The sequence below is a fragment of the Manis pentadactyla genome, chromosome 12 (assembly GCF_030020395.1).
Source record: "Manis pentadactyla isolate mManPen7 chromosome 12, mManPen7.hap1, whole genome shotgun sequence".
NCBI classification, from domain to species: domain Eukaryota; kingdom Metazoa; phylum Chordata; class Mammalia; order Pholidota; family Manidae; genus Manis; species Manis pentadactyla.
Genome location: NC_080030.1, coordinates 83024592 through 83036888, shown reverse-complemented (window position 1 = coordinate 83036888; position 12297 = coordinate 83024592).

Genomic DNA, 12297 nt, shown 5'->3' with positions numbered 1-12297 from the left:
TATCAGAACCGTCTACATGAATAATATAAGAATAAAGTATGTATAATCTGCTCCACCCCCATTGACTAGGGGTGGTCCCCCAGTATGACCCCCGCCCACTTCTGTGTTGTGCACACGTAACGCAGAGTGGATTCCCCACCCGGGCACCACGAGCTAGACACAGAGAAACCTGGGCAGAAGCAGTCGGTGCAGCAGCGGAGGGAGTAAAAGGTGGAAGCCTGAGGATATTGAAGTGAATCCTGTGCCAGAGTATGGTTACTAAGCTAACTGAAGTGATTAAAAATGTAAACCTCTTGGAAGTTGACCAGTATTTATGTGTTTATGTATGTGCCAGAGAATATTGTATGATTACAACTACAGAGCTGACAGACCCGTGACCTTCAGTAAATCAGACATATTTTAATTTGATTCTATCTGATAGCACCTAGGTACATTTGGTTTTTTTAGATAGTCCTTAAAATTCTCAGTGCTCAATATTATAGATGGTTTTTTTTTTATTTAGCAGTGTCCTGTTTATTATTTATCACTAACCAAGTCATTTTATGATAGGTATATAATGGTTCCAATATTATTTAGTCTATATAACCACACCTGACTTCAAAAGACTGTTGTACCCAAATAACTTTCTTTTCAAGGAGAAAATGTCCAGTATTACAAATTTCAAAAAATAGTCACGAGAATACACTTGGCATGTTCACAAGTTTGGCTTACAAAATAAGATCATATTTATTTTTAGGTTGAATTGTAATGACTGTCAAGCCCCCTTCTAGCCAGACTACAGGAAATCAGTCCTTTTCCTGGGCTTCTCAGTGTAAGCCCCTGTTCCTTACACTGGTCCATAAGGCACTCTTCTTCCCCACTGGCTTCTTACAGGGAGAGGTACAGCCTTCAAAGCCAGGGTCCTAAACCCCCTCTCTCGGTAGCTCTGCTACAGTCCTAGTTAGTCCTTAGTATTGTTTTGAGTTTTCTATAATGGGGAGTGGATGTGGGTGGTGAAACCAATGTAGCCAAGAGGTTGTTTGAAAGGTGCTATTGTCTGGAGCTGTTTATTCCGCAGTGGTTCTTTGGGGTTCATGCAGGAAGAGTGCTCCTTTGCCAGCTTAGGTACAGCTGTCCCAAGCCAAATGCACTCAGGCTCCCAATGTCACAGCTTCCTGTTTACATACATGCAGCCCTGATCCCCCAAACACACATCCTCTTTGTGCCTGGATGGGCAGCTCTTTTCCAGATCATGCTATGGAAGGGAAGAATTAAACTTTGGGGGTTAGCTAACCATCTAGTTATGGAAACCTTTCCCAGATATACGCCTATAACTTGGCACAGTTTGTTAACTGTGAATGCCTTCCTGAACCAACCAGAACAATGCTAGGTCCTCTACAGTCTAGCTCCTTTATTTCCATTCTCTTTCCTGAATTCTGCCTACTTGCAGTCTAAAAGGTAAAGCAAAGTTTTAGTTGTCTCACCATCATCTCCTTTTTTTGTAATTGTGCTGCTGAAAGGAGACAAAATTAAAAGGAAAAGCAAATGATTCATAGGTCAACAGTTCAGGAAACATGAATAGTTCACATTCCTTTTTAGATGACTACACATTACAATTTGGGGCATGAAGGGAGCTTTTTTAGGAGTACAGGGGATGGTGGGAGCCAGGGCAGAAACAAAGTGCTTTGTAACAGAAATACAGATTTGGAGTCGCCTTGGGAATTATTACAACCTTCTGAGATCCAGCAAACATGGTCTTGTTCGTCCTCCTGTGATCTCAGTCTTGGCGAAGGGAAACTATTCACCGGGTCTAGAAACCCAGGAGTCGTCCTGCTGTCCGTACTTTCCTTCACTCCTTATATCCACTTAATCTCTGCAGGTCATCATCTCCTCCCCGACAGCCTCAGTCCTTCTCATTTCCACGTCCCTCTCTCCGTGCCCACTTCAGCTGCCATGGTTCAGGCTCTCCTACGGTAACTGTCTCTCTGAGAGCCCTTCCCTTCCACTCCATACTGGAGCCAGAGTGAGCTCTCTGCAACACCAAACTAATTATTGCAGTCAGCAGCTTAAAATACTGGAATAAAGCATTGTTTATTATAGCAAAAACCCAAAATGCCCATCAACAGTAGAATGGATAATTAAATTGTGGCACATTCATACAATACAATGTTGTACAACAAAAACAGATGAGCAAGAACATGGTATAACCACATGATTCACGAATCTCGTGACTATAACACTGAACCAAGTCCCATAAGAGATCATTCTCTACAATCTATGTGTATATAAAACTCAAAATACTTTATGATGTTGGAATGGAGCTTGTGGTTACATGTAAGGAGGAGAGGAGGGTGAAGTACTGACTAGGTGGGGGTAGGAAGGGAACTTGTGAAATGGTGATGTTCTATTTCTTGCCTGGCTGGGAATTAGTTACGTGGGTTGTTTACTTTGAGAAAAGTTGATGAGTTTAACACTTACAATTTGTAAACTTTTTTGGTGTGTATATTATTCTTAATAAATGCATTTAAAGATACTGTAATGATACCCCCAGGCCTTCAGGGTAACGGTCCAAATTCATAGGATTCCCTCTATGATTGCCACTCTTCTTAGGATTTCTCCCGAGCTATTCCCCTTGCGTATGTTCACTTCACTAACTCTGATTTTTTGCAGCTCCCTGAAAAGGACAGAAGGTCAGGTGGCTGGGTGACAAATACAGGTTTTTAATGAATGAATGAATGAATGAATTGTGGGGCTGATACTACTTGCCCTGCAGTGCTTTTGTAAGGATTAGATAAGAGAATACACACGCAGCTCCTAGTGCAGTTCTTGAAGCATAGGACCTACCCATCATCTGTTCATTCCTTCCTCCTCCCCCACCCCCACCCATGCAGATGGATGGACTTACCATAACTCTGAACATTATTAGGGTATTGTGGTCGAAGTCACTCTGGGGAGGTATTGCCTATCCACGTCACTATCCACTTGGTGGAGTTTACTTCCAAACGGTACCATGGCTTATCTTCAATTACCAAGAATACAAATCTTGACACAAAATTGACTTTCTTAGGCAAGCTGTCCCAACAAAGCCCATATTGAATATTTGAATCAGATTCTTCCTAACTTCCTTGTAAATATCACCACATTATCATTATCTGATAAAGGGGTAAAGAAGAGATATGGCTAGGGAAAGACATTTCATGGGGTCCAGGTTACTTTATACATAGGTGGCATTATAGGCATTATAGGTAGGTGGGGTCTTTAGAAGGATCTGAGTTTTAGAACTGCAAGCTGTTCTTTTTAAAAATTAGTGGCAATTTAAAAAAATAATATATTCTTGCTCTAAAAATGCTTTCCTTCTCATGCCAGATTTTGTAAAGACCTTCCATCTGGCCTGTACTGATAACTAGGATCTCAAGATGCTCATTCTCCTTGCTACTTGTAGTTTAAAATGGTCCAGATGTTGAAGGATTGGGTCTTACAGCTCATTCTAAAGGGGTCTGTCTTCCTAATCCTACAACTGCTTGTGTTGGGAACTGATCAACAAGAGAGGCTCTAACAATGAACCTATTGTGAGTGTTTCACCACCTATGTTTATTTTTCACTTGGCATATCTTAGGGGAATACAGCCATAAAATAAAGCGCTGAAACCTATTAAATCTACTAGGACAAGGATAATTGTGAACCAGGTAATCCACAGTGGGTAAGACAAAAAAAAAACTAAAAATGCAAAATAAAATTAGAATCAAACTGTATTAGGAATAGAATTCTCAAGGATTTTTGCCAGCTGGTTGTGATCCAGGAAGAGGCCCAACTGACTGAATGATCTCTGTCATTTCTGGTTCTCAGTTTCTTAATCCACACAATTATGAAAAAGTAGATGTGATACTGATAAAAGTCCTTTCTTTCCCAAGAAGACAGACTTTGGTAAGTTGATTCACCTGGGCCCCAAGCTTTAGGGGCCATAGTACCAGTTCTAGAATATGACTCAGGGAGGAGAAAACAAGAAAGAAGGCAGCTGTGCCAAAGAGCCTCTGTCCCACCTGCCCCTTTCTCTCTGCCAGAGCACACCCATCTTCAGTACTTCCCTGAAGTAAATGCCCATATGATTTCACAAGTATAACAATGCAGGAGGTGGAGGACAAAAAGAGAATAAAGCATGAGATGCCCAGATTTGCCTCTACCCTGAGATGACCTTGACAATGGATGGTGTGAACAATAACCCCGATTTGGTTGGAATTTACCTCTTGAGGAGCCTCAAGCTCATTTTCTCACTTAAATAAGCCTATGGAAATAAAGGGACAACCTCCTCTTATTACAATATTAGATTTAGATCTTTTATAGGGTAGTACAGAAATAAAATTCTAAGAAGAACCACAGAAACATGAAAAAATGAGCTGTGTATAAAGTTAAGGTGTAGGAAGTCAGATGCTTGAGTAACGAGAGGATGACAAGACAGGTCAGGGCCTGAGGTTTTCCGCAAATGGATCTACTTTCAGTTTGAAGCCTTCGGATCTCGGTGGTGGTGGTGGGGTAATATGTTGATAGGTGCTGTGATATATCTCACTTTGCTCTCCAATAACAATCTCACCAAACAGCAGGGAATGGGAACATATTGCAGTGTCGCCTGGACTGGAGATTTTGTCTCTTCGTAAATACCACCTCTGGGAAATCCTGACTTGGTTATTATCCTCAAAAGAATAGAAATGTATATTTACATGATTGAGGGTGACCAGGCATCATCAAGGAGAGCCAGGGAGCAAATGTTTTGAAAAGATACCAAAATGGCTAACAAAGGTGGCATCTGGGTGAGCTGTGAAAGAGACAACAGCTCAGGTCTTAATATGTGCTCAAGGGAGTGGCTTGTCCAGGAGCACTTGGCCTAGGAATAGGCCCCGAGTAAAATCACTATGGGCAGGAGAGGAGTGAAAAATAAAAACCTGAGTTCACTATGTTTGTTGATTTCTGTGGAATTAAAAAAATGCCAACTGGTGAATATAGATGGTCAATGTGAATACGTCTTAATATAAAGATAATCTGTGAAGGCTTCACCCCTGGAGATCTTCATGAAAGGGACAATCACCATCTAAAGGAATATGGACATACCATGGCTCTGAGGCCCAGGGTCTTGGCTGCAGTATTTTTGAGCTTCTTGCTGGCTCCATCATTACATGTCTCATTTATACAGAGATCCTTGGTTTCAATAGTCCATATCGGGTGATGATACAAAATAGTTAAGTTCTATCAACAATAATGCATCAGGATTTGGATGCATATACCTCTTTAGTGATGAAATACCTGGGCAGAAGTACTTCTCCCACCTCTAGGCAGCAAATGGTTAGTTGTGGACATGCTATGCAATTCCAGAGGTAGCAGCATCCTTTGCTTCAACATGATACAGACATTGAGCTGAGTCCCACTTAGGAGGCTTGCTTCACTTTCACAGTTCTGTGGTCCGGGACTGAAGTTCTGAAGGGAGGAAAAAGGCAGGCAGGCGTATTTTCTGCACTTGCTGAGTGGGCCACAAACACCTCCATTCCTCTATTTGTTTAAGACAGGGTCATCTCATTTAATTCAGCAAGAATACAAGTGCACCAGCAAGAGAAGAAAGGCCAGCTCATAATCTTCTTTCTGCATTTCAAATATGCTCCCAGTGAAAGAGGCTGCTCCTGGGGCCAGACCCAGGCCTCTATTTCCTACCCCACCAGCAGGGTAAGTTAGGGAAGCCCCAGATTCACAAGTCCGCCCTGGGTGTTTTAAGGTCATGCACATAATATCTGAATGACAAATATATATTCTGGAGCAATATCCACTTCAGACCAAGAGCATACACTGCTTGGAGCTGGGGGTAAAACAATGCTGGGAGAACCCTGAATTATTTGGGAAAAACACCCCACCCACAACCCATTTGGACGTTTAGTATTCCCCCCTGGACTTGGAGACATTTGGCGCAGGAGACAGAAAAGGACAATGAGGAAGGTTAGGCAGAAGCACCCTGGGATGCTGACTCCCCCTGCCTTACGCTTTTAACTCAAGGACAGGCAGGACTGGGTTGAATACAGAGTGCTATCCAAAACAACGCAGGCAAAAACATGCAAACGTATACATATTTAAACAATGGAAAACCATGTATGATCCTGTGACAGGAGAAGGAACCACTTCCATTTAGCATCAATTCCCTCTCGTTTTCACTACGTAGGGGGCCAGTATTGGGTGGAATTGCAGTATTGGGTGGAAATACGTTAAGATTAACTTCCCGTCTTAACTTTCCGCATTTATTTAAGCTTTAAATCCGCCCCAAATGCTTTTGCAAGGAAGCAGGATAAAATTCTTAAACCACAGTTATACACAATGTCGGCGCTCAGCTGGTGCACACATCTGGGGGACTGTTTGACCAAGAACGCGTTCCTTACTAAGGTCCAGGGCGCAGGCACAGTGCCCAGCGACCCCAGTGGTCTCCCTCCCGAGCCGCGGCCCGCAGCCTTTGCTCCTCACAGGCACAAACCTCCCCGCGGCGGAGCTCGAGCCCCGGCTGGGGCGGGGGGAGCGGGGAAGCCGAGGCAGCCCCCGGACGGGCGCGCCCCTCACCTGGTGGACGGTTCGTGCGGCCGCTCCGCACTGGGCGAACTGGCGCGTCCCGCTGGCTCCAGGAGTCTCACTCCGAACCCGCTTTTTCTCTCGAGCTTTGTCAAAGCACCACTTCTCGTAGCACCCGGCTCTGGGGTCCGCCGAGCGCTGCCCCTGGAGGGTGCTTGGCCCGCGCCGGTGCCCCCTGGGCTGCGACGAGACAGAGCCGGGAGCGAAGCGCGGGTGGCAGGTGCTGCGCTTCGCCAAGCCTGGGCGCCCCGACTGGGAGAGGAGGCGAGCGAGAGCCGGGAGGAGGAGCAGGAGCAGGAGCAGGGAGGTCTAGGGACCAACCGGCAGCCTGCGGCCACCGGACACCACTGCACCGAGAAGGGGGTGGGCGGGCTGAGAAGGTGAGCAGGGGTGCAGTGCGGAGGGAGCGGTGGAGGAGAACTTGGGGGTCGGAGCGCCGGGGTGCTTCAGGTCTTGCTTCGGCTGCGAAAGAGAAATTCTGGAGCTGATGGCGCCCTCAGGGCTCCCGGTTGCAAACACTAGAGGGCGCCGCTCCCCACGCTACAAAACTGGTTTATGGGGTTGTAGGAGTGGACAAGGGGCCCCTCTGAGCCCTTTGCTGGCGGCAGCCCAGGCAGACCAGGGGCAGTTGGTGCGAGGAGGCCGACCCCACTCCCTTCTTCTGTGGCTCAGCTGGGCTGGGGAGATAGGAAAGAAATAGATGCCAGGTTTGGACTTTGCCTCCCTGGGGCTCCTCCAGGCAAATGCTCTGGAGGTGAAGTACTCACCTTTCTCCAGGGGAACGTCACAGGATGCTTTAAGGAGATGGATGGGAGAAAGGGAATGAGAAAGAAGTGGAGGATAACGGGGTGGGGAAGAGGGGAAGGGGACCGAGAGATGGGGAAAGCAGAGAAGAGAGAAACGCCTTCTGTGTTTAGGCTGGGGGAGTTAGGGCCGAATTTCAGTTTGGCAGAGGGCTTTGTGCTCTTTCTTACTCCTTTCACCTGCTGCAAGGCCAGAGAGGTGGCCTGAGACGTTACAGAGCCCTGGCACTGTTGCAGGACGCTTCCGGAGGACTGGTTGGTTACTCCCTGCTGGGAGCTTGGGCGGTGGTGAAACCTTGAAGCTTTATGGAGACTGATTTCTTGATACGTCAGTGAACAAAACAAAACAAAACAGATCATTTGAACAAGCCTGACAGATGGGGAGGAAAGATGGGGAAGCCATAAAATAAAATAGAAAATCTTATGCAGATAATATGATCTTTAGACAGGCTGGCACAATCTTTGAGCTGCAAGGACCTTGGAACCTCTGTAGGCAACTCCTGTCAGTTTCCCAAAATATTGCCTCACACTGGCCTTAAGGCTGAGTTGAGAAGGCTTTTATTTTTTGGTAGCTTGGCAATTTTAACACAGATGAAATTCTTCTTCACTTCAGAAGGCAAGCATGCATGCCCTTCGCCCTGCCTTCTGGAAGGCCTCTCAGGATCAGCAGGGAAATTTCGCTGAGGAAGAGAAAGGAAAGTTAGTAAACCAGCGTCTTGAATTGTGCTTTGCTTCTGCTAATCCTGTTACCCTAAGAGAAAAGGCTTACGTGCACTAAAGCTTAGCAGGAGGGTGCAGTGGAAGGATGTTTTCCTACCAAAGAAAGATGCTGCTTCCAAGTCATCATTTTGAAATGTGTTTGATGATAGAGATGCTATGCAAAAGTGAACAGACAGAGTCCTTCCTTATTTTATAAAAGAACCTCACAGGATTAAAGTTTTTTAGATACCCCAGGAGTAAATAAGGACATGGTCCTACTCTGGTAACTCTGGAGTCCTTCCAAAAGACAAAAGAAATCTGAGTTCATTCTGTCATTTTTTTAGGGAATTAGTTTACCTATGCTTTCATTATTAAAGTGTAAGCAACTATGGCATCAGATATACGTTTGAAAACTATCCTGAACACATCTCAGAGTAGCTTGGCCTTGGTGGATTTCAGCTTCACGGGGTTCATGGTTATTCTGGGATGTATTTTAACTTCTGAGATATATTGATTAGTTTCTCCCAGGATATATTGTACCAGTTTAAATGAAAGTGAACATCACTTAGTTAAGATATGGTAATTCAGTTTGTGGATTGCCCATTTGTATTTCCATAGGGCTCCACGAATGCTTTAAGAAGTATATGCAAATCACACGCTGCTTTCATAATGGTGAATTCCTTGTCAGTTATAAAAAAAATATAAGGATTGAGTGGAGCCCCGGGCACCTGGCATATCAAGTTCATCAACAATCGGTGAGAACTCAGAAGTCAGTATGAAGGAATTAGTTGATCAAATTCATTCATTCAGAAAATATTGATAAACACCCTGTACCAGGCATGAACCAACTTCTAGGAATACAATGGAGAAGACACAGTTTCTTCTCTGATAGACATTAGAATGTTGTGCAAGGGCTGATTCGGACTAGTAAACCCAGTACAAAGTAGTAGTTGGAAGATGGGGAAGTACAGGGAACTGTGAGAACTCCAAGGAGGGCAATCTAACCCAGCCCTGAGGACCAAGGAGCAACAGCTGGGGGCAGGGGCCATGGCTGTGTGTGTACAGGAGGAGGGGTCATAGTTGGGGGGAGTAGGACAAATGACAAGCAATGCTTATGTCCATTCCCAAGTCACACCAGAATCACATTCGTTAGCTTTCCACTTGGATGCCAGAAACCTGCCTGTTGTATATGAGGAAGCAAGCCTGCACTTGCTGCCGTTCCCGCTAGGAGGTAGACGGCAAGCTGCTTAAGGTGGGGACTGTGTATGGCTCATTTATCTTAACCAAGATAAAGAACAGTCGGGACCCTAGTAGACATCCCTCCACTGTGGAAATGGGAGTGAAATGGGAAGGGAAGAAATTGTGGTGGGGTGGAGCTCACACATGTATTGAGCTCACAAAATCCTAGGGGCTCTGCATGTTATCCCACCAAATAATCCCCATAATCCTAGGACATAGTTCTTGTTCTTCTCTTTTACTTTGCTTTCAAAGAATGAGCTCCAGATTGCATACTGTATCTGTGGTGAGCCAAAGGCCAGAGGGAGAGTATGCAATGTCTGTAGGCACATTTCTGCACTGGTCAGCTTTTAGCAAGTCACGCTGTGGGAACAAAGCATAACTCCCAAAGTGGAACGGCTTACTATAGCAAAAGTTTACACCTGGTCCACAGTATCCTTGTTAGCTGTGGATTGGCTGCAGGCCCACCCCACAGCTTTATTTTAGGATGGGGCTGGACCCTTGTTAGGCAGAGGGAAGAGTAATGGTGGAACATCACGATGGCTTTTAAGCTTTTGCTTAATTATAGAATCAGTCCCTTCTGCTTACATTCCATTTGCTAAAGGAGGTCGTATGACTGAGTCTGATAGAATAGTCTTCCCCAAATGATTCCTTAATGTGTTAAAAAGAAAACCAGGGAGGTGGTGAGAGGGAGATACATTGAAAAGAAGAAAGGAAAGAAGGAAAGAAAGAAAGAAGGGAGGGAGGGAGGAATGAAAGGAAGAAAAGAAGAAGAAAGAAAAATAAAAGGGAACAGAACCCCAAAATACTGCTGAACACTCAGATACAATGTATTCTCAAGATAGTAATTTTGTCTTAGAACAAGTTTTCTCAGACTGTTCATATTATGCAGCCCTTCTTTGACCCTGCCACACTCAGTGGTTGTCTTAGAACTGCTCAGGCTGCCATAACAAAATAACATACAATCGGCAGCTTAAACAAAAGACAGTTATTTTCTCATGATGCTGGAGAGCCCGAGATCAAGGTTCTGGCAGGATTCCGTTCCTTGTGAGATTTTCTTCCTGCCTGCAGACAGCCCTGTTTCTCTGTGCCCTTCACATGGTGGGGAGAGAGAGAGAGAGAGACAGAGAGAGAGAGAGAGAGAGAGACAGAGAGAGAGAGAGAGAGAGAGATCTGATGTTTTTTCAGTACCATTGAGTCAGGGCTCCACCCTTATGGCTTCATTTAAGCCCCTCACCTCCTTAAATGCCCTGTCTTCCATATGGTCATATAAGGGCTCAGGATTCCAACATAAGAATTTTAGGGGGATACAGTTCAGGCCATAGCTGTGATCTGCAAAGCCAGTCTTACTATCTCAAGTGAGATTGTCAACTACAATAAAGATGAGACACATGTATCCACGGTGTTTATTAGTTTCTCTTCATTACAATTTGCAAAGTGGAAATTTAGCAAAATTAGTGACTCAAAGAATAAAGTTCTTTAAAAAGTGTCAAAGTGATACGTTTATTTGGTAGGACATATGAGAGTGCTCCTAGGAGTCTAGAATAGTAGGTAGTCTAACTCTCTTGATTCTTGAACTACTTGCACAAAATTACATGCTTTTACAATTTGCTTAGAGATTAAAATAATCATTTTGTAATTCAGATAAACATATTTTAAGTTGACATATAATAATGACCATAGTATATATGTAGCAGGATTGTGGCAGAACCCAGATACAAATCCAGGCTTTCTGAGACAAATTCATGTTTTTTTCTCAACCATCCTGACTCCCATTCTGAGGTAGGAAGCCAAGAAAAGGGACAATGTTTTTAAGGCTTCAAGAATGTAGAGGAATAACAGGAGGTAGGAACAATGTAACAGTGTACCCCCTCAGGGCCCTGCTGTGCTTGGGGCTCAGCCTTTGGATGTGAATCCGCTGAGCCGGTGTCAGTGCCAATAAACTCTGCTTCTCGCCAGATGTCTTGGTGTCCCGACTCCTTGTTCATAGTTTCGGCAATTTCTGCAATATTTCCTGGGGCCTGTCGAGGATTTGGAGACAGTGTATTCACCTCCTCTGTTGCTGGGGGACTGTCCTCAGGACCCCGGGAGAGGTGATTGCGCCTGATGCCAGCAGACTATTGTTCCGAAGGTGACTTGCCTCTCCCCATGATTCGGGGATATAACCCGAATGCCCAACGGAACCCAGTGAGACGCAAGAACCAGTGGGGATTGCCCCACGGACTGGTAAGAACCCGGGTTCAACGTGCATCTGTCTTAAGGGACAGAGGGGAGCCTGTTCACCTCCCAGTGTCGCTCGAGTAGCCCCATCTGCAGGTGAAACCACGACCTAAGGCAAAGGGTGGAGTGTGGAAGTAAGGGTGGTGAAACTCTGGTGAATGGCGACTGTGTGAGACGTGGCCTGGCTACGGAGTGAGTCCTGATTCGCTGCTCCATGGCAATCCTCATACGGTTAAGGGCGGCCCTCCTCAGAGGGATCCTGACTGGGAATTACGTGGTCCCACCAACACCAAGAGGTGCCTGAAATATCTCCACAAGGAGAGCAGCTGAAGACAGATGAAGTATGTAACCAACCTTCCAACCCATCAATCCCAGAACCAAGTAGTCCTTTACGTGTGTGGGAAGGCAAAGGGAGGTGTGGGTGAAAGGCAGGGTAAGCACACCCACTTGGAGTGCATGCTTAGGAGCTTCCAGAGGGGTTTCAGAGGTGATCATGGTGTCAGACCCAGTCCCGAGAAACTCTGGACATATTGTGGAGCAGACTGGGTCTCCTTTGAGGTCAGATGGCCATATGAGGGATCTCTAGAGAGACAGCTAACTGGCAAAGTCTTTCGGGTAGTCACAGGGCACCCCAGAGACCAGTTCCCTTACATTGCCTATTGGCAAGACGCAGTCCTGTCCAGGACGTCCTGGCTGAAAGCATGCTTAGAAGAGAATTGTAAGACCATGATGGCCTGAGTGGTGGCTTCTTCCAGGTGCCCTCCCG